The sequence below is a fragment of the Jaculus jaculus genome, chromosome 1, assembly GCF_020740685.1.
Source record: "Jaculus jaculus isolate mJacJac1 chromosome 1, mJacJac1.mat.Y.cur, whole genome shotgun sequence".
In the NCBI taxonomy this organism is placed as follows: domain Eukaryota; kingdom Metazoa; phylum Chordata; class Mammalia; order Rodentia; family Dipodidae; genus Jaculus; species Jaculus jaculus.
The window spans coordinates 283,878,265-283,900,998 of NC_059102.1; the positions used below are offsets into that span (position 1 = coordinate 283,878,265).

Sequence of the window (22,734 nt, forward strand, 5' to 3'; positions counted from 1 at the left end):
CCAATATAATAATAATTTAAACTTTATTTTAATTCTCAGAGTTTCTTATTACCACATTTTTTTTGATGTAACATGAAATTAAATCCTTACAAGCCAGGGGCATCAATTAAGTCACAGTGCTCATAACATAGTAAATTCATCACATATGTCCACTGTTAGTATGCTCTGTTAGATAAACTGCTACAACTAGACTGAACAAATACAAAGTTTCCTAATTAGTATTTTAGGAATAATTATACTCCTTCTCTGAAGATCTGCACCGATGTGTTTACACTGTGGTTTGCCAACACCTAACAGAAGTGACTAAATTGAAGGAAGCATTGTGATACACCAAGTATGTATAAAAAATTATCTTGACTTTTTCTGAACAGTTTATTAAAACAAACAAAACTTGTAACTCAAATGTAATAAAGTTGAATGTACTAATTTGTCCTTGATGAGATGATTAGTTTAGATCAAGTGTAAGCAAATGTGATTTGCACTGAGTGAACTAGTTGTATTAGTTAATTTTTTGGTTGCTGAGATTGAATATCTGGTGAGTAACAACTTAAAGGAAAAATGCTTTATTTTGGCTCCAAGAGGTTTTATGTTATTTTGGTTTATATTTCTTTTTAAAAAAAATATTTTTATTTATTTGCAAGGATAGAGAGTTAGAGTGGGCAAGCCAGAGCATCTAGCCACTGTAAATGAACTCCAGATGCCTGCACCACTTTGTGCATGTGGCTTATGTGGGTACTGGGGAATTGAACCAAGGCCCTTAGGCTTTGAAAACAAACACTGTAACTGCGGAATCATCTCTCCAGCCCTGGTTTATATTGTGTGTGTGTGTGTGTGTATGTGTGTGCCTTTTTGTCACATTGCGCATGTGGAGGGCAGACAACCTTGGAGTGCTTGTCCTTTCCTTCCACAGTCTGTGAGACAGGGTCTGTGTGTGTTTTGACACTGGATACACCATTTTAGCTCATAAGAGTCCAGATTCTCTTGGCTCCATCTCCTATTGTCCTAACCTCATTGAGATCATATACACATGCTCATGTTGCAACCAGCTTGACATGGGCACTGGACACAGAAGAATTGTACTCTTGCAGGCAAGCTTGCAAGCAAGTGCTTTTAACCTCTCAATTATCTCCAAATCACTTTGTCTATAAATTTGAGGGGATACATTCCAGTTCTTTGTGGAAGGGAAGGCTGGAGGTAGGCGACCACATGGTGACAGTATTGAGCAACTGGAGCTGAGATCAGAGAGGGCCAGGAAGTTAAGCCTCAAGCCCCAAACCAACTGAGCAACTTCCTCTAGCAAAGCTACATTTCTATATGATTCCCCGGCCAATACCACCATCTGAGAACCAAATATTCAATCACATGAGCCTATGGGGGTCATTTCACTCAAACCATGACACTAGTGTGGAGTTTTGAGGATCTCAGTGTTTCAGTTTTGGTTATTCATGTCTCAATAGTGACTCCAAAGTAGGTGAAAGAATTGCTATTATGATCTCTTATTCTTTACAGAACTTAACACTGAATTTAAAAATACAAAATATTTCAAGGTAATTTTCTGATTGATTAAATGAGAACTGATGTTGTAAAGTTAATATTAAAAGCCTGTCTAAATTTCCTTAATGCCATTTAATGTTATTAGTATTCCTTCATTGTTTGACTAACAGATCCTTTGATAGCTTGGATAGTCTAACTTTAAAAAAAAAAATGGCCTAACCAACCTTTATTTTATATTTTTCTTTTCTCCTTGCTGTATTACCACAGCAAAAGTCTACTGAAATGAAATTATTTTATTAAATTTCAGGTGTCTTTTTTTACTAAAGCTTTAAAACATTCACTATCTCTCTTTTTCACAGACTGCAGAGGTCCTGGAGGGAAGCCATGATGAGGAGAGCCTGGACAAGACCACAGAGTCCTCCGCATTGGACATTGAGATAGCAAAGAGAAGAGCTGGACTCCTTTGATGATGGCGGGGAGGAGGTAGAAAACACTGGGAAAGTAGAGGGACCAGCACCCCTTCCAGTGAAAGTACTGAAAACTTTTGACAAGTGGTAGTCCTACTGTTTACACTCACAGTTAATGCTCATATCTAGTTTTATAAGCTGTTCTGTAACAATAGTGTAGAAAAAAAAAGTCCCAGTCATGTTATGCAGGTGTGTCAGAGGTATCTTGATGATTAAGTATTGTGCAGTGCATTATTTATTAGCCCTAGGAGAGATTTACTTTGAGAGGTGGCCCTATCTTTTAAGGAAATTTATATAATGCTCTGCTTTTCTTTGATATCATTGGTTTTATAATAAAGAGCAATTTGTAACTGAGTGGCACTAATGGAAGGAAGTGCTCCTCAAAGGAAGTATGAAGTTATATATTTAATTTTTTAATTAATTGTTTTTTAATTTTTTTCTTTAATTTTTTTTGCTGTGAAAGTCAAAATAAAATTTACCATACATTTCATACTTGCTCATTTGTTTCCCACTTTTCACTGTATGGGGTTCCCACACTTGTACATATACACACATCCATACTCTCTGATCATTTCCACATTAGTGTAAATGCCTCTGTACTGAGGTGCAGCAGTAACAGTAACAAGGCAGCTATTGAATGTGAAGGGTCTCTTTGGAAAATTATCCTACTGGGACGGTTCTTGCAGACAGAACTGCAGTTCCATTGTCTCGTGGTCTTGTAAGGCACTGGTACAAACAAATAGAAGAATAAATAAAAGAGTGAGAGAAGTAAGAATCAAGTACCTTTTTAAAATTAAAGGACTTTTTACTTTAGCCACAAAGCTAAAACAGCATTACCTCAGCTCTAAACTGGCCTTGAAGTTTACAGACAGGACTTTGTAAATGTATTGTTTTTCTTTATTGTGATGTCCTTTTATTTTTATCCTTTGAAAATGGCTATCATGTAACATAAAATTCTGCCAACTGTAGTGATATTTTTGGAAAAAAAAGTGACCCATGATATGCAAAAAAATATGGCAAACTCCTATAATATTATCATTTATTGAACATATGCTATTTAAAAATTAAAGAGCAAAGTTCAGTTCTATACAATTAGCAAGATTAGTTTAAAGACTTCTCATTATTAAAATAAGAAAAATGTATTTTTCAGTTTGTCTTTAACTTTAATATGGTGAAACCACCATTCTCATTAACAGTAAATTTGCAAGTGTACTTTTGGTGGAAACACATTATGAAATTGTTTCCTCTCTAGGGTACATACTAGCACTAGACTCTGAATCAACACCAGAAAATACGCTAATACTAGGGCATACATTAACACTAGGGTCATACTAATAATAGGATCTATTCTACCACAAGATATATATTAACACTATGATTTATATTAACAATAGGTTGCATATTAACACTAAGATTGATGCTACCAGTAATACTACAATATGAATTAACATACACACACACTATACGTACATATATATATGTTAATATATACATATATATGTTAATATATATCATATATACTACATATATTATAAATCTTTTCTTTAGGATTATCTTTTAGAAGGTCATCTAAGTTTTTCCAACATTCCTTGAACTGAAGTCAAACCACACCAATTCCTGCTGTAAAGTAAAATGGGGATTAATAAGAAAGAAGAAAAGTATTGGTTGGAGGGTAAGGAAATAAGAGAGTCTAATTGGGGAAATAAGATCAAAGTGCATTAGGAAAGTATATGTATGGGGAAAATAAAAATTTCCAAATATATATTGTCCGAAATAAATAATATACTTACACAAAATATAAGAATAATTAAAAAGTAATAATAAGTAAAAACATAAATTAAAACCACAAAAATAAATGCAAAAAATGAAAAAGCAAATCTATGTGAGTAATAATCTTACACAAAATAAGAGGATAAAACAATAGCCCAAAAATTTTCCTGAAATAGTGGACAAGTAAAATTCTGGGAAAACAGATAGAAATTACATTTAGGTAAAATAAAAAACATGCAAAGGAGATGAAATTTCTGCAAGTACTTGGATAAAAGTCTGGCACTCATTCAGGAGACCTGTCCTTGATGGGGAAGTTTAAACATATTTACCATACTATTTAAAACCCTGGAGCAGGGGGACACACAGAATATATGGATGATCTGACTGGGAAAGAAAGTGGCAAAGAGGGTGTGGTAGTTTGAGTAATTTGTCCTTCATAAACTCATATGTTATGAGTGCTCAATTGCCAGCTGATGGTAATTTAGAGGTGCTAGAGATGAACCTTGAAGTTTATTAGCCCTTGCTTCCAGTGTTCATTTGGCTCACTGTTATGCTGTGGTTGTCCACCTGATGTTGGCCCAGAGGTGATTCCCAGCCTATACCAATGCTATGTTTTCCTCCTCCATGTGGAGCTTCCCCTCAAGTCTATAAGCCACAAGACACACTTTCCTCCCATAAGCTGCTCTGGTCAAGTGCTTTATCTCAGCAATGAGAGGATAACTGTAACAGAAACTGACAAGAATTAGTCAGTGTGAAGAAGAAAGCACTGCATGCCCAGGAGCAGGAGCATATGGAGAAGGAAGACATGGATGACTTTGGTAACACTGCTGTCAAGCAAAGACTTACATATGAAAAAAAAAAAAAATCACTGGGATGAGTAACAAGGACCTGGTGAGATGGAAGCCATTTTGAAGGGGATAAAAACTGAATTTAAGCCTAGTGTGGTGGTACATGCCGTTAGTCCCAGTAGTTGGGAGGCAGAGATAGGAGGATTGCCATGAGTTCAAGGCCACCCTGCGACTACATAATGAATTCCAGGTCAGCCAGGGCCAGAGTGAGACCCTACCTCAAAAAAAAAAAAATTAAAAATTAAGTTAGGGAAGCGAGCATCGAGGCGGGTGGATGGTAATGCAGCCAAGGTAGTGCGTGGATGGGTGGAAGATGAATGTCAGAGGACTTGGATCTCAGCTAAGAGACAGTATTCCAGTTACTGAACTGTCAGCAAGTGGGCCTTTTGAAAGTCATGATCTTCAGAAAGGGTTTTCTTGTGTGAAAAATGAACTTTTGCCCAGCCATCCTCTTGAACTATCAGAAATTTTTCCAGCTTAACCAAGATCAAATGAATTTTTCCACACTGAAGAACTTCCAAAGTCTGTTTGCTCCACTGAATTTACAAATGGAATTTAAGGCAGTGCAACAGGTTCAGCATCTTCCATTTTTGTCAAGCTCCAACCTTTCACTGGATATTTTGAAAGGCAATGATGAGACCATTGGCTTTGAAGATATCCTTAATGATCCGTCACAAAGTGAACTAATGCGCGAGCCACACTTGATGGTGGAACACAAGCTTGGTTAACTATAATATACTGTGCTGTTTATGGGTGACAGGATGCATTTGTTTTAGTTGTTTCTGTTGTAATTTGATGTATGAAACATTATTAAAATACTGACAAGAGAAAAAAAATTAAGTTAGAAACACACAAATGATGGATATACACAGTAACTATGATCTCAAGAGCTAGAAATTAAAGAAATCAGCAGATGGATAAAGCATAAGCATAAATTATATTCTATATTTCAATTTATCTTAAATAAAAATAGTCTAAATTTAAAAATCATTTTAGAAAGAAAAATAAAATGTACCATGAGAAAATCAGTAGGAGACTATAGACCTACTGGATTATCATATGGCACATTTTCACATAATATGTTTGTTCACATAAACTGAGCAATATTGTAATAGTAAACACTGGTATTAATGAGCAATTCTGATTTTCTCCAAGTTAAACAATCAGAAGCAAGTTCAATTATACTACACAACCAAGTTTTATACAATATTACAATAGATACAAATGTAGTTTTTTTCTTCTTTTTTTTCCAATTTATTTATTTTTTCAGTTCGATTTTTGGTTAGTTATGTACTTACTAAGTGTGTGAACAGCACATATTTGTACGATCCTTACCCTTATCCCTGCCCCCATCCCCCAAAGGGATACTCCTCAGTGGGATGCCAGTTATTCCTATAGGGAATGTGGGTTGTACGTTGTTGGGGAAGCCATCAGTTATGGGGATGAGGCAATGTCTCTGTGCATAATGTCCCAACTTGTGGCTGTAACAATATTTCAGACCCTTCTTCCATGAATTTCCCTGAGCCGTATTGGGTTCATTTTAGATTTAGTTCAGTGATGGGCTCTTGGGATCCTCTGTATCTCTGATTTGGTAGAAGTTTAGTGTCCTCTGTGTCTATCTCCTTCACCCAAGTTAACCAAGAAAGCAGCACTCTTGCTTATTTCCTCAGTTACTCTATGGTTTCAGCAAGGTCCCTAGTGAGGTGCAATGGGCTGATTCTCTCCTCAAGTTTTGCATCCATCTGAAAAAAAAAGAAAAGCATATTCTGCAATTATAGGTTAGAGAGAATTTAATAGGTGTAGGCCCTCTTGTAGCCTAGAATTGGTGGGAGCTTAATCTTGGAAAGCAAGCTCATTATATGGATATGATTCTGACTTGTTTCCCAGTTCCAGCTATGGATTCCATCCCATTGAGCAGATCTGTTAGCCAATTCAAGGGCAGTTGGTTGCCCATCATGGCTGTGTGCCACTATAGAACTTGGGTGGGCAACACTTCAGGTTGTCTGCTAAACAGTAGCTTGGACTTCAAGTTGTTTGGACAGATTTTGGCCCCTTTCCCCTGATAGCTCATGTAGCACCTTCTGGCACTAGACAAGCTAACTGTCTGGTGACTGGCTCTTTTCCAGATACCATCCAGTTCTACATGTTCCATACTAAAAGCATATGGTATCTTTGGTAGTAGGGTCTTACCATTAACCTTTTGTGGATAATCAAGTTCTCTGACAGAAGTCTGACTTCTTTTGGAAAACCTCATAGGTCTCTCTGATCAACTGATCATTGTGGATGCTAACTGCATCCTGATACTGGGGTTACAGGAAAGTACCACAGGGAGAAAAAGGAAGAAAAACATTGGTAATAAGAAAGAAAAGAGAGAGAGAGAGGAGAAAATAAATGTTAGGCTTCATCAAACCCTCTCCAGGGGTTTTCCCTCTAAGGACCCAATGAAGATTCAACCTTTTAGTCTGCTTTCAGGATATAGGATTTTATTTTATTGTTAAAACAGTTTATTTTTATTTAGTTATTTATTTGATAGAGAGAAAGAGGGAGGGAGAGAGAGAGAGAAAGAGAGAGAGAGAGAGAGAAAAAATGGGTACTCCAAGGCCTCCAGCCTCTGCAAATGAATTCCAGATGCATGCACTACCTGTGCATCTGGATAACATGAGTCCTGAGGAATCAACCCTAGGTCCTTTGACTTTGTAGGCAAACACATCTACAGCTAAGCCATCCCTCCAGCCCAGGATATAGGATTTTATAGTATTACTTACATTTGGGTCCAATTTTCTGTCCTTCCCACACTTACCCTCCCTACCCTCCCCTCCAGCCCTATCCTCAGTATTGTCTGGTCTTCAAGATGCCTATTAGGTATATTGGCATCTCATGCTTATCCAGATTAGGAGCCACAGATGAATGAGACCATGAGATGATTCTCTTTCTGTGATTGAGTTCACTGAAAATGATTTGTTCAAAATTCAACCATTTTTCTACAAATTTCATTGTGTCATTTTTTTATTACTGATGTGTGGAATTCCATCATGTAGATCTTGATTATCCATTCGTGTAATGATATATCTCTCAGTTAATTCCAGTTCTCAGATATTATGAATTGTTGATTGAGCAAATATCTCTGAAGTGAGGCATGGAGCATTTAGGGGAAATGCCTAGTAAGAGAATAACTGGGTCTCTTAGTATCTCTATAATCATCCATTTTTGTAGTCTCCACATTGCTTTCCATAGTGGTTGTACCATTTTACATTCCTACCAACATTGAATGAGGGTTCCTATTTCTCCATAACCTCACCAGCATTTGTTTTCACTTGAATTTTTAATGTTTGCTATCCTTACTGAGGTAAGGTGGAATCTCATAGTTGTTTTACTTTGCATTTACCTGATGGTTAGGGATATTGAACATTTTCTTAAATGTGTGTTTTCCATTTGTATTTCTTACACTGAGAACTCCTTGTTCAGATCTCTGTCCCATATTATGAGTGGATTGTTTGATTTTTTTTATTGTTTAGGTTTTTTATTTCTTTGTAGATTCTAGAAATTAGGCCTCCATCAGATGTATCGCCAACAAAAATTTTCTCCCATTCTGTGCCTCTTTTCTGCATCTACATTCCTGGCATAAAGCCTATTTGATCAAGGTAGATAATGCTCTTTATGTGTTATTGGATTTAGTTTGTGAGGATTTTGTTCAGGATCTTTATGTCTAAGTTAATCAGAAAATAGGCCTATAATTTGTTTGTTTGTTTGTTTTTTTCTTTCTTTCTTGAGGCATCTCGGTCTGGTTTTGCTATTAGGGTGATAGTAGCTTTATAAAAGGAGTTATGGAGCATTCCAACTTCTCTGATCATGTGGCACACTTTGAGAAAATCGGTTTTAGTTTTTCCATGAAGGTTTGATAGAATTCAGCTAAGCCATCTGGTCCTGGACTCTTGTTTATTGGGGAGGTTTTGGATTATCTTTTCAATCTCAATGGGTGTGATAGGTTTGTTTAGGAGATTAACCTGCTCTAAGTTTAGCTTTGGTAGGTGGTATGTGTCAAGGAATTCATCCATTTCCTCCAATATTAGCCAATTTTTGAAGTAGAGGTTTTTGAAATAAGTCTTGTTGATCCTTCCAATTTCACTTATATCTGTTGTAATCTCTCCTTTTTCATTTCTAATTTTGTTAATTTGCAGCATCTCTCTTGTTGTTTGTTTGTTTGTTTTATCAAATTGGCCAGGGATTTACCTACCTTGTTTATTTTTTCAAATAACCAGCTCTTTGGTTCAATTTTCTTAATTATTTTCTTTGTTCCCAATTCATTAGTTTCTGCTATGCTCTTGATTATTTCTCTCTGTCTGCAGCCTTTTGGATTGGATGCTTCTTGTTTCTCCAATGACTTTAGGTGAATGTTTAGGTTATTGATTTGAGATCTCTCTGTCCTTGTTACGAAGTCATTTAGTGTTATAAATTTTCCAAGAACTACCTTCATTATGTCCCATAAGTTTGGTACAATGTGTTCTCATTGTCATTCAATTCTAGAAATTTTGCAATTTCATTTTTTATTTCATCCACCACCCATTTATTGTTTAAAAATGTGTTGTTCAGTCTTTAGGTACTGATAGGATTCCTGGTGCATCTCTTGTTAATTTCTAGCATTATAGCACTGTTATCTGATATCATGCAGTAACTTATGTCAATTTTCCTTCATATATGGAGTCAGGCTTTGTGGCCAAGTATATGATCTATTTTAGAGAAGGTTCTATGGACTGTTGAGAAGAATGTGTGTTCTGTAGATTTGGGGTAGAACGTTCTGTAGATGCCTGTTAGGTTTAATTGATCTATGGTTTTGTTGAGCTCTCTTACTTTCCTCTTGGTTTTCCCTTGGGATGATCTATCTATTGCTGGTAGTGGAGTATTAAAGTCCCCAACTATGATGTGTTGGTGTTTATTTCTGTTTTGTAGTCAAGTAGATTTTTTAATGAATTGTGATGCACCTGGGCCCTCTAGTCAAGATGGCATCTGCCTAACCACACTTCACCTAGCTGGGAAGGAAAGGCAAGATGGGTGGGGTTTTTAGGTTCTGCAAATTTTAACAGAACTATAATGGGAGGGCATGGAGCAGCAAAGTAGGGATCTAATGATTCCCACACTCTTGGGTAGCGCACCAGTCACCAAAACCCTTCAAGTAGCTATCCCAGCCACCGAGCTGCAAGCCAGGTTCCTCTGGCACTACCAGCAGGATGTAGTCCAGGCCATCTGGCTAGCATTCCTCCCTCCAGCTAGTCAGTGGCTTTCCTTGTCTTCCCACCACCAAGTCTGCCACTCCATCCCTCTCTGTCAGACTTCTCAGTAGAAACTCGGAAAGCCAAAAGGGCTTGGAATGGAACACTTCAAAGCCTACAGACACATGGCTTCCAACTCAAAATACTCTACCTAGCAAAAGTATCCCTCATAATACACAGTAAAAGAAAAACTTTCCACAATAAGAGTCAGCTCTACAATTATATGAACACAAAGCCACACCTGCATAGAGTACTTCAGGGAATTCTCCACACTAAGAAGTCAAACAACCAATGTCAATTGACTACAAGAAGCAGATCACTACAACCAAACTCAGAGATGGTGCAAAAATGATAAAAGTCCAAGAAAACACCAAACCACATAAACCAACACAATATGGCAGGGAATAAATCAAACCTCAAAGTTACTACCCTAAATATTAATGGACTTAATTCACCCATCAAGAGACACAAGCTAACATGGTTGATCATAAAATTAGACACCTCAATCTGCTGTCTTCAAGAAAGCCACCTTACCACTAATTACAGACACCTACTCAGGATAAAATGGTGGAAAATGATATTCCAAGCAAATGAAAATAAGAAACAAGCAGCCATTGCTATACCAATATCAGATAAAGTAGACTTAAAGTCAAAACTAATAAAAAATAAATAAAGAAGGTCATTTCTTACTTATCAAGGCAATGATCCAACAAGAAGATATCATAGTCATAAAACTGCATTTTTATATATAATGAAAGTTAATAAAAAGATAACTTTTTTGAGACAGAGAGATAAGAGGCAATTGGCACACCAGGGCCTCAAAGATTATAATCAAACTCCAGACACTTGTGCCACCTAATATGCATGTGCTGCCTTGCACTTTCCTCATTTTTCTGTGTCTGGCTCACATGGGATCAGGGGAGTTGAACATGTGTGTCATTAGGCTTTGCAGACAAGTGCCTTAACAACTAAGTCAACTCTCCAGCCCACAGTTAATATTTTAACCATACTAAATCCTACTAAATAGTTACAATGTATTGGCAAGTGCTACATAAAATTATGTATTTATTTTATATGATGTAATATCCTATATAAATCTAAAATTGATATGGTACCATAAATATATTGACCAAATATCAAGATTATTTTAAAGGTGAAATTAAAGGAATGCAATGCTGAATCAGGAGAATAAACCAGAAAATACTAGAAGAGAATAAAAAGATCAAGTATGCACCCTGTTAGAAATGCAATTTATGGGCTGGAGAGATGGCTTAGCGGTTAAGCACTTGCCTGTGAAGCCTAAGGACCCCGGTTCAAGGCTCAATTCCCCAGGTCCCACGTTAGCCAGATGCACAAGGGGGCGCACGCGTCTGGAGTTTGTTTGCAGAGGCTGGAAACCCTGGCGTGCCCATTCTCTCTCTCTCCCTCTACCTGTCTTTCTCTCTGTGTCTGTCGCTCTCAAATAAATAAATAAATAAATTTAAAAAAAAAAAGAAATGCAATTTATAACTGAGCTTGCATGGCTGTACTTCATAAATGGGCTAAAACTATTAGTAACACATTAGGGTGCCTGGAATTGGGCTCTGATCATTCATAAATCAATTTGAGATAAATTAAACCTTTAAATGTGAAATAAAAATTTTCTGTTTTGTTCAAGAAATATATTATGGAATCATTACAGAAACAGATTTTTTTTTTTTTTTTTGGTTTATCTCAGGCTGACCTTCACCATGTAGTCTCAGGGTGGCCTGAAACTCATGGATATTCTCCCCACCTGAAACATTAATTTTTATGTGTATGAGAACATGTGTGTGTACATGCATATATGTGGGTGTTTGTGTGGGAGAAGAGTAATATGTACTTGTGAACATGATGATCAAAGGTGTTATCTTTATGAATGTCATCCATATCATTCAAGATAGGTTATCTTATTCACCTACACCTCATAAATTAGGCTAAATAGCTGGCCAGTAAGCTCCAGTTATCCACTATCTCCATTTCCCCAAGACTGAGATACAAACACATACAACCATCCCTGACAGTTTTGTGGGAACTGAAGATGAAACTCATCCTCATACTTCAAAGAAAGTGCTTTATCAACTGAAATACTTGTCCAGATCCAAGATTTCTTAAATTTAGAACTTTTTAAAGCATAGAGTTGATTAAGGAAGAGATTGATGATAATATGTTTTCTATATTACATTTTACAGTTCATGGATCAAATGACCCTTCCATGGAACTGAAAAACAGAAGCTGGAAACTATATATATACATATATATATATATATATATATATATATATATATATATATAGTTTACATATAGTATAAATATGATTAATGTTGGATTGCCTTTTATAATATTTTGTTTTATTTTATTTATTTATTATTTGACAGAGAAATGGAAAAGAGGAAAAGATTGAGAATGGGCATGCCAGGGCCTCCAACCACTGCAAATGAACTCCAGACAAGTGCATCTGTATGCATCTGGCTAACATGGGTCCTTGGGTATCAAACCTGGGTCCGTTGGCTTTGCATGCAAATTCCTCAATTACTAAGCCATCCCTCCAGCCCTGGATTGCCTTTTTGAATACTAAATAATTATAAATTATCAAGAACAAACCAAACAATGTAATAAAATAATAAAAAATTACTATGAACAAAGGATTAACAAAAGAGAAGTGTACACAAATTAAATACTGGGACATGGACTGGAAAGATGGCTTAGTGGTTAAGGTCCTTGCCAGCAAAGCTAAAAGATTCTGGTTCAAATCACCAGGACTCACATAAGCCAGATGCTCAAGGTGGTACATGTGTCTAGAGTTCATTTGCAGTGGCTGAAAGCCCTGGTGTGCCTATTGTCACTCTCCCTCTCTCTGTCACTAATAAATAAAGATATAAAAATAAAATCTTTTAAAAAATACTAGGATATTTTATAACAACTTTGGGATAGTAACTATGAGTACAGTGGGCAGTAAGGAGAGCTCAAACAGTGATGGTTGGGGGCCAGCCTCCTTCCACTTTCCAAAAGGATAAAGACAGAGATATGAACATAAAAAAACACAAGCATAAATATGCAGGAATATGGAGCTAAGCGTTAACTAATAAATGTGTCCAAACAGTAAAAAATATCTATCATGGAATGAAAAGCAACTTCACAGTAGCTTTACCACATACTGGAGAGTGATAAGATCATTCTGAAATCCAAAGTTTTCTCTTTGAACAATCTGAATAAGCACTGACAACAAACTTCAGTCTCAAGCCAATTGGTTAGAGCTTCTATAAGAGATAAAGAGTTGTCATTCCTCATTCTTATATGAATACATGTCCATAAGTAATATTATTCAACTATAAGTAAAAGAATGAAGTATCAAAACTAAACAACATGCAGTTTTTATAAAATTAGACCCAGTACCCCTCTAAACCCTCTCTTTTGGAATTTATAAATTCCTTGTCTGGGGAATGAGAGTGTACAATGTCATGAGAGGTGAGGAAAAGGGGGTTCACTGGACTTCCCAAGGGAATAATTATTACAGAGAAAATTTGTACAAAAACATTTGAATGTGGTAGCTATCGTTTCTCCATTATGGTTTCCTCAGGTTATTTCACCTCTTCTGAAGGCTTTGTTGAACCTAGAAGAGCCCTGAAACCCTATTGATACAGCTCAGTTTTACATCTTATCAGGAGCAACCTTGTGTTAAGCAAATGATATATAGCCACAAGTCATATAGCAATGTTTTGCACAATGTCATACTGGGTGTTGCAGTCCGGTTCGCATTGCTGGTAGAAATCACCCAACACGAGTAGCTTCTGGGAAAAAGAAGTTTATTTTGGCTCACAGGCTCGAGGGGAAGCTCCACGATGGCAGGGAAAAACGATGGCATGAGCAGAGGGTGGACATCACCCCCTGGCCAACAGAAGATGGACCACAGCAACAGGAAGGTGTGCCAAACACTGGCATGGGGAAACTGGCTATAAAGCCCATAAGCCCGTCCCCAACAATACACTCCCTCCAGGAGGCATTAATTCCCAAATCTCCATCAGCTGGGAACCTAGCATTCAGAACACCTAAGTTTATGGGGGACACCTGAATCAAACCACCACACTGGGTATACATCTGTGGTCCCATAGATTACAATGGATCTAAAAGCTCCAATCACCGAGTGATATTGATACTGTATTAGTCAGGGTTCTCTAGAGGAACAGAACCAATAGAATGAATTGTATTAAAAGGGAATTTATTGGACTACTTTACGACAGTCCAACAATAGCAGATTATAAGCCTGAGAGTCAAGGAACCTGGTAGCTGCTCAGTCCACAAGGCTGGATACCTCAGCAATCCCAATCTGGGACTGAAGGCCTGAAGATGTCCTGGAGAGCTGCTGCTCTGCAGTCCACGCTGGTCTTTACTCCATACTGGAAAGCAGCAAGCATCAAGCAGTACCACCAGCCAGGTAGGAAGGGAGGCAGCCAGGTGGTAGGGGAAGAGGATACTTTTCTTCCCAGAGCTTCTTTTGATAAAGCCTCCTGTCCATATGTATATGTATATGTGTGTGTGTGTGTGTATATATATATATATATATATATATATATATATATATATATATATATATATATATACATAACATACAAGTATATATATATATATACTTGCATTATTATTGTGGACTATACACCTATGTAGTACAAAAACATTGTTTCCTATAAGAAAGTATGCCAGTATGCCATGTTATGGTGGTGACAGCCTCATGTATCTCATGCTTACCTTGCTTCATGATTATGTCTTGTTCTATTGTGCATGTGCATGCATCACATAACATATAATACTCTGTAGTAAGCCATATAGTCAAAGTTTGTGAGTTCACTCTATGATGTTTGCACAGGAAAATTATCTAATGATACAGTTGCTCCTAACATATCCCCATCATTAAGCAATATATGATTTATGCTTCAGTGATCTGATTTGAGACAGAATTCCTCCAAGATTCAAGAATATGATCAGAGTAAAGTAGCTTAGCTTAGCAACATTTACCTAAATGTAAAAGATAAAATCCTTCAAAACACATCCTTCAAAAATACCAAATGCTATGGTATTCATAAATAGAATTATGTATGTTATACCTGAATTGAAAATTGCATTTATATGTGAATGATCTTGTATTAAAAGTATCAACAGTTGGTTTTTCAATTGATCTGAATTCAATTTAGCTTAATGTTATATTATTTTAACATGTAAATAAGCAACATATAATTAAAGTACTCTGATATTTAGAAAAATGTCTACAGTTTTGCTCAGGAGATGCAGGCTAAACTTTGCAGAGGGAATTTAGACTCAAATGTCAACAACTTTTCATCTTATCATCCAAAAGTCCTATGACATTTTCAAAGTAAAACCACTGTAAACTCAAGTAGGACATGTAAACAACACAGGCATTTTCCTTGAGGGAACTAAAGCTAAGATTAGAATTATAACAATAGACTATTATTGAACAAACTAGTTATATATATGAAGAGCTACTATATAGTTCCTTAAGGTTATGTATCATGTATAACTGTCATAAAATATAGAGAATAAATGATAACATTATCTTTTCATACGTAAATATGCTAAGGCTAAGCATTAAATTTATAATTCATATTTTTCTTTTTTATTAGTTATTGTTTTTAATTAAACAGCTATACTCTTAGATGCCTTCTCCCCCACTCCAGTTCTGCTAAGGGTCTTTGGTGGGGTTATTAATATTCACTGTGGGGACCAAGAGGCTACAGTCAGTCTCTGCAGTGGTGGGGGAAACATGGTGCCTCAGGCTATTCCTACCCATCCTGCGGATCTTACAATATTTCCACCCCCTCTTCCACAATCTTTTTTGAGCCTTGCCAGGCAAAATAGGGATCTAATTTAGTGTTGCCTTCTCCATAGACTCTGGATCTCTGTTTTGGTGAGGGGTGAGTAACCACAAAGTCTATCACCATTTCTTTGGGACTGGTTTTAGGCTAGTCAGAAGGGCAGTATTTGTGTAACCACTTCACTAGTAACGACTTCTGGGCCAGGGCAGATGAGGTAGAGGTGACACATCTCTCTCTCTCTCTCTCTCTCTCTCTGATGTGTTGATATATCCTTGTTCTCCCAAGTATTCTCCTGTATCCCACACAGGTGCCAGGACTTGGAATACATATTTTTGTACAATGATTTGAATATCCTCTACATTCAAATTTAAGGATGATATAAAAGGAACCCAGTATCACCCTCATAAACAATTCTAGATACAGATGAAGGACAATGTCAGAGCAATATGACAAGCTTCTTAGTATGAAATATGAAAGAAAGTTATAGGCAATCAAGTGCTTCAAAGAATCTATAAATTTCATGGAATAGGTAGTGTTTGAGTATGCAATGATTCATCTGTAAGACAAGAAAGAGAAAGACATTGCTGGCAGAGTCACATTTTTGTTTACAGCCCTATTGAAAAGCATGATTAGATTTGAATATTTTACTCTTTAATAAATTAAATAGGGAAACACAAACTGGAGATAATAATCTGATGTCAATTAAGAAATGAAAAGTCAAGACACAGATGGTTCCAAGTTGAAAGAGGACCCAGTAAGACATATTTTATAATTGGAAATGAACATAGTTATAGATGGAACTAATACAATTAATGAGAATATACTTGAATATTTTATTTCAATTGCATGTTAGCAGAAAGCAAATAAAGGTATGGAAAGCACCTGGGCTCAGAAATGGGAGGTGTATTCATACTCTTATGGCATGTGTCCATGACCTTGGACAGATATTTATTCTCCCAGTTTCCTCATTAAAAAATTGCAAGGCCAATGCCTACCTTTTCATGATATTATGAAATGTCAATGATGTCATATATAAAGTGCAATAAGGAATCTAGCATGCCTTTTGAATCACTACACAGTATATGTTGCTAAGAAACAAAAGCAAGTGCCAGTGCAACTGGCACTGACTGAAAACACACTGTATCAGGCATTAGGTACACTGATAAAGTGCACTAAATAATATAGGCAGATGTAAGGAATGCACATATATATGAAATTATATATAATTCTCTCTATATACATACATGTATATATACATATGGCATTATAAGGTCAGAAAGTAGCACATCAAACTCAACATGTTTTACTCAGAAGAGGTCCAAGAGGAAACAACTTATGAGCTGTCTTAAAATATAAGAAGTAGTCAGTGAAGCACAAATAAAAGGCAATCTATGGAGAAAAGTCAGCATATGCAAAAGATAGAGGTGAAAAAGTGCCTTGATAATGGGTTTCTATGGCTGGTTTGTTAGGTTCATGGCCCAGAGGTGCCAAGTCAAAAAGAACTAGAGAGAAAGAGAACTAGATGCACAAAGAGCAAGAGAGTGACAGACAGACTTAGATTTCGGGGGCTTGTATTGGCAATTGTGAGGAGCAAGGGCAATTGCTGAGCACAATTAATATTCTACATGATCAAGTTTCTAGTTTGAAAAATCATACTGAAGCAGGGCACAGAACCGGAAATGATAAAAAAGGGGGTAGCAAGATATATTTTTGTTATTGGTAACAGTATACTAATATTTTCACTAATACTTGTATGTAGGCAATAATTTATAAGTTCATAATGGACTCATATTGACTCATTTTGAGATGGACTCTAAACAATTTTTAGTAATCTAACATTTCATATAAGAAGACTATAGCCTAAATAGCATCTTCCATTAACCCAAGGCCTTGTTAGGAGTGATGTCGGTAATTGTCGTTAAGCAGTACATGTTTGTTCCCTGTCAGATATTAAAACTTGGAAGGAAATACATATAGACAAGGTTACTTCTTTAAGCCCAAGGCATCTTGGTGTCTAAACATCTGTATTTCAAGTTAGTTCTGACAAGAGTCAGCACTTCTCACTAGAAAAAATATTATTGTCACGTTGGAGAACAGACAAGGGACTTGAGAAAACTAGTTTGAAAAGAAAAATACTAGACCGAATTAAGAACAAGCCAAACCTAAGCAGCTCTTCTGACTAAGCTCAGAGCTGACATTTTCTGCAACACATCCAAAGCAGTATAGATTTTCAACAGTTTGCTTTTCAAATTGTGATCAAAGGAATACAAAGAAACATGGATCCTGAAGTGTCGTCAGCATTAGGGAGGCTACTAATACTTTTTCTTGTGCTACTCTAGCATAGATTGAAATTCCTTGAAAAAATACATATGTGCATTCATATACGTGTATATAGTTCAAATTATCTAAGTAATTTGCTGAGTGTATTATTTTTAGTCCTACTTAAGACATAGCTGTGACGGAGTTGACCCAAGTGATTGAGATATTAGGGCATTGCCCTCATTTCTGTAATAAATAGTAACAGAAAGAATGAAGCAGCACTGTAAGGAAGGAAACCACTGTTGCTGGAGGAGAGAGCCTGGCAGCTGACAATGATGAATTCCAAGCCCTTCACTGAAGTTTGAACAGTGCATAATTACAAGGAAGCTAAGAGATGGGCACCTGGGACCTATTCCTAAACTCATGTAAAGTACTACATATCACCCACAGATTTTTGCAGAGGCCAATGGCCCTGCAGCTAGCCAGTGTTAATTAAAATGTGATTTTGCAAATGTAACTTCATTTGTATGCATGTGATTTTAATACATCATGGAAAAACATTGTATCAAATTTGCTTAAATGTACTCCATGAATCCTTAGTTACTTCACAGGGAGAGAAAGAGAGAGAGAGAGAGAGAGAGAGAGAGAGAGAGAGATCATAGGAAAGACAATATCAAGGAAGAGAAAATAGAGTACACAAGAGGGAGTTTTATTACCAACCACTGAACCCCAGTTCAGTGGATATGAGACTTACATTAAATTATAAAGAACTAATACTATGCAATGACAAAGCAAAAAAAAAATCTCAGTGAAAAAAATGGTAAAATGTCCCAGTAGACATTTCTCCATAAAAGAGAGGCAGGGTTGAAAAGATGGCTTAGTAATTAAGGTGCGTGTCTGCAAAGCCTAAGGATCCAGGTTTTATTCCCCAGTATACATGTAAGCCAGATGCACAGGGTGGCACATGTGTTTAGTTTGTTTGCAGTGGCTGGTTGGTCTGACATGTTCATTCTCTGCCTAACTATACCTGTCTCTCTCTCTCTCTCTCTCTCTCTCTCTCTCTCTCTCTCTCTCTCTCAAATAAATAAAAATAAAGAAATATATATATAAAGAGAGGCAAATAGCTAATAATCACCAGGTAGTCACAAATCAAAATACAATAAGACATTATTCTGCACACAAGAATGGCAATAATAGCAAGAATTCCTGTATTGATACACACATTTTGTTTTTCTATTCATCTGTTAATATAGATCTGTATTTTTTCATTCAGAGATTTTATAGATTATGTTTATTAACATTCATTTAAAAGATTTCAGATACTTTTCATACAGACCTAGATGTGCTATTATGGGACCATCTAGAAATTCTATGTAAGCTTTTGAGTCACTTCCAGGTTCTTCCACAGTAGCTCTCTCCTTTGGGCATCCAACAGCAGGTGTAAGGAGTCCAATTATTCCACACTCTCACTAACATCTTGTTATCTGATGGTCAAACAATTGTTTCTCTTTTTATACTGTCATTTCCTTTGACCTTTGTGTACTCCTGAGTGTCAACAGAGAAACAATCATTAATTTTATCTATATGTACCTAAATATATTTTGTAGGTGACATACTAGTAGTGGTTTGAATTAAGAGCCTCCAAAAAAAAAAAAAAGAAACTTATGTGTTCTGAATACCTTTTCCTCAGCTGATAGAAAATTGGGGATTGGAGTCTCCAAAATGGGGTGTGTTATTATGGTAGGGCTTATGGGTGTTGTAGCCAGCTTCCTTTTGCCAGTGTTTGGCACAATCTCCTGCTGTTGTTGTCCACCTGATGTTGACCAGGAGATGATGTCCATCCTGTGTTCATGCCATATTTTTCCCAGCCATCATGGAGCCTCCCCTCAAGTCAGTAAGCCAAAATAAATCTTTTCTTTCTACAAGCTTCTTCTGGTTGAGTGTTTTGTGCCAGCAATATGAAGTTAACTACAACACAAACTACATATAGGTTTCTGCTGAACTACAACAAACTCTGGACATGCCCTATCACAGTCTCTATTACTATCACTTTGTAGTGTCAAAGAGCGATCATGTACTCCTTCATTCATATTCCCCTCCCTGGATTACTGTGACTGATTAAATGCTCTGTGTCAGCACTTCACTGGAAATTATCCTTGTTCATGTGTCTATGTAGAAAAATACAGGTTTACATGTTTATAAATGTTTCTCTTCTTTTCTATCGGTATTATTTTATAATAAATTGCTTTTTCAACCATGATGTAAACAAAACCCATATTCTTTGGAATTTCAAAACATTACTTCTCTGACTTTATTTCTACCTCACCAATCATAGCTTTTAATTTTCTTCTGGCTATGCCTCATAACCCAGGCCTTTAAACATTTTTTAACAATCATTTTCAATTTTGACCTATTTAGCTATGTAGTGAATCACCTAGATCTAGTCAGAGGTTTCAGTAATATCTCAAATATTATCATGCTCCTCTCAGTGACATTACTAGCCCAAAGCTCTTTGTAAACTCATACCTACAAAACCCAGTACTTCCTGCTGTTGGGTTCTTATATATTATATTCTAACCTCAAATAAATAAAACAAATTTTCTTCTTTCTCAAAATGTGCCTTGTGTGCTATTGAAAGACAAATAAAATAGTTTTCAGATAGGTATGAGAAAGCCAAACTGGCCAGAAATGAAGAAGGGCAGGACTCTGTTAAAGCCAGTCTCAGGGTAGGAGAAATGGTGATATGGTTAAAGGCATATGCTTACAAAGCTTAAAGGTCCAGTTTCTATTCCTCAGCACCCACCTAAATCCAGATGCATAAAGTGGCACATGTGTCTGGAGTTTGTTTACAGTGATAAGATGCCCTGGTCCACCCATGAGTGCCCTCTCTCTCTTTCTCTCTCTCTCTCTCTCTCTCTCTCTCTCTCTCTTTCTCTCACTCTCTCTCTCTCAAATAAATAAATAAAAATATATATTTTGAAGCCAATCTCAGAAGACTAGAATCCATGAAGCTCATCCTCTGATTGGAAAGGAAACATATGGACACCTCCTGGGGATTGAAGGTATGACTAGAACTTCACTTTTTCACTTTTCAGTCAAGTCCTTTTAAAGATCACCATATTTCTCTAGCCAGTACATCTTATAAACTTCTAGACAAGAATCTTATTGGCAAGCCAGTTCCCATGGCCCCTCTCTGTGCTTGTCTTTGTGTTCTTCTCATATGGACTGTCTTCATAGGAAAGCTCCACTCTCTGCTACTTCTGTGCAGAAAATATTGCTTCCCCTAACGATAAGTTTTTGTTTTCTCTAATATAGTTTCTCTTTAATGCTCACCCTTCTCATTCATGAGATTTATGGTTGAACTTGGAAGAAGAGAAACAGGAGCTACTGCCTCAGTGAAGATTTGGTTACCATTGAGAGTTCAGCATGCTGGTTCCTGAGTTAAGCAAACCTATGGAACTGAGATAAAGTTTCTTTGCTTAGAAAGAAATCTGTTTCACTTAAACCATTCATATAATGATACTATAAAAGTATAATACTGAAAAAAATTTTAAAAATAAGTATTATTTTTTGGCTGGAGAGATGGCTTTGCAGTTAAGCCACTTGCCTACAAAGCCTAAGGACCCATGTTCTATCTTTCTCCAGATCCCACAAAAGCCATTCACTCAAAGGTGAGGCATACACAAGATTTCACATGCCCACTAGGTGGAACAAGGATCTGGAATTTGACTGCAGTGTCTGAGACCCTGGTGCACCAATTCTCTTTCTCTCTCTTTAGCCCTCATTAAATTGAAAAAAATAAAAATAAGAATTGTTACACTGTGCACAAAAGTTTCTAATAGCCTCCATCTCAATTTTAATAAAGGATTTTGTGTGTTTCTACTTATTCCTATAGTCCAAGCACCTAGGCTACTGTCTGGTACAAAATGACCTCCCTATCAATGCTTATTGAATGAAGAAAGGGATTTGTTCTATGCAATTATAACTATTCTTACTATACAGTCAAGGCATCACTGCTGTTCTAGTCTTCTGGACTGGAGAGAAATCCTCTGTGACTCCAGTCATCAGCTTTGTTCTGCTACAATCCATTCATCATATGCTAAGCTGATTAATTGTTCTTAAATGGAAATCTCAACTTTCACTCTTTCTATAGTGTTCAAAGTTTAAACTAATGAATTGTTTATAAATACCTTGCACAATCGTTTTTCAGTTTGATTCCCTGTGGTTGTTTCCTGCTTCTTTCTTCTGGCTACATAGACTCTATTGAGGCAAGCTGGCTATGAAGTTCCACAGTGGGAAGACCTGACATTTCTCTATGATAAAAAGTCTTATCTCTACTCCATTAGAGCAACTGTCCCTTGTCCTGTACACAGAATCAAATTCACTCACTTTTGTGGCATCCTGGGGTACCCGTTAAGTAAGATTTTAAACATCAGTCATCTGAGCTGTTTTCAGGAATGCAAGAATGTACATGGCTGGCACAGTGTATGATCCTGCAAACCAGAGGATCTAAAAATAGAAGAATTTTTCCATACTATGCAATGAAAGCTGCCTCTGAAAGAGGATTTGGACAGACTTGTGTGACTCTAATCATAAAACTTTCAATATCTGATTATAATTTCAACTTTCTCATCTACAAAAATAAATAATATTTATCTTAACTGTTGTTAATGATAGTATTTCGGGTAGTATTTATAAAAACTGTCTGTCACACAGGAAATAAATATTATAAAGAGAAGCAAGATTGCTGCCTGCCACTCATTGTAATTCATGTCTATAATCA

The 22,734-nt window shown here is 36.5% G+C and overlaps 1 pseudogene; it reads left to right on the forward strand.

Annotated features, from left to right (window-relative positions):
• Positions 1-4,892: 4,892 nt before the first annotated feature.
• On the forward strand, positions 4,893-5,307 carry LOC101596525 (annotated as a pseudogene).
• Positions 5,308-22,734: the final 17,427 nt, after the last annotated feature.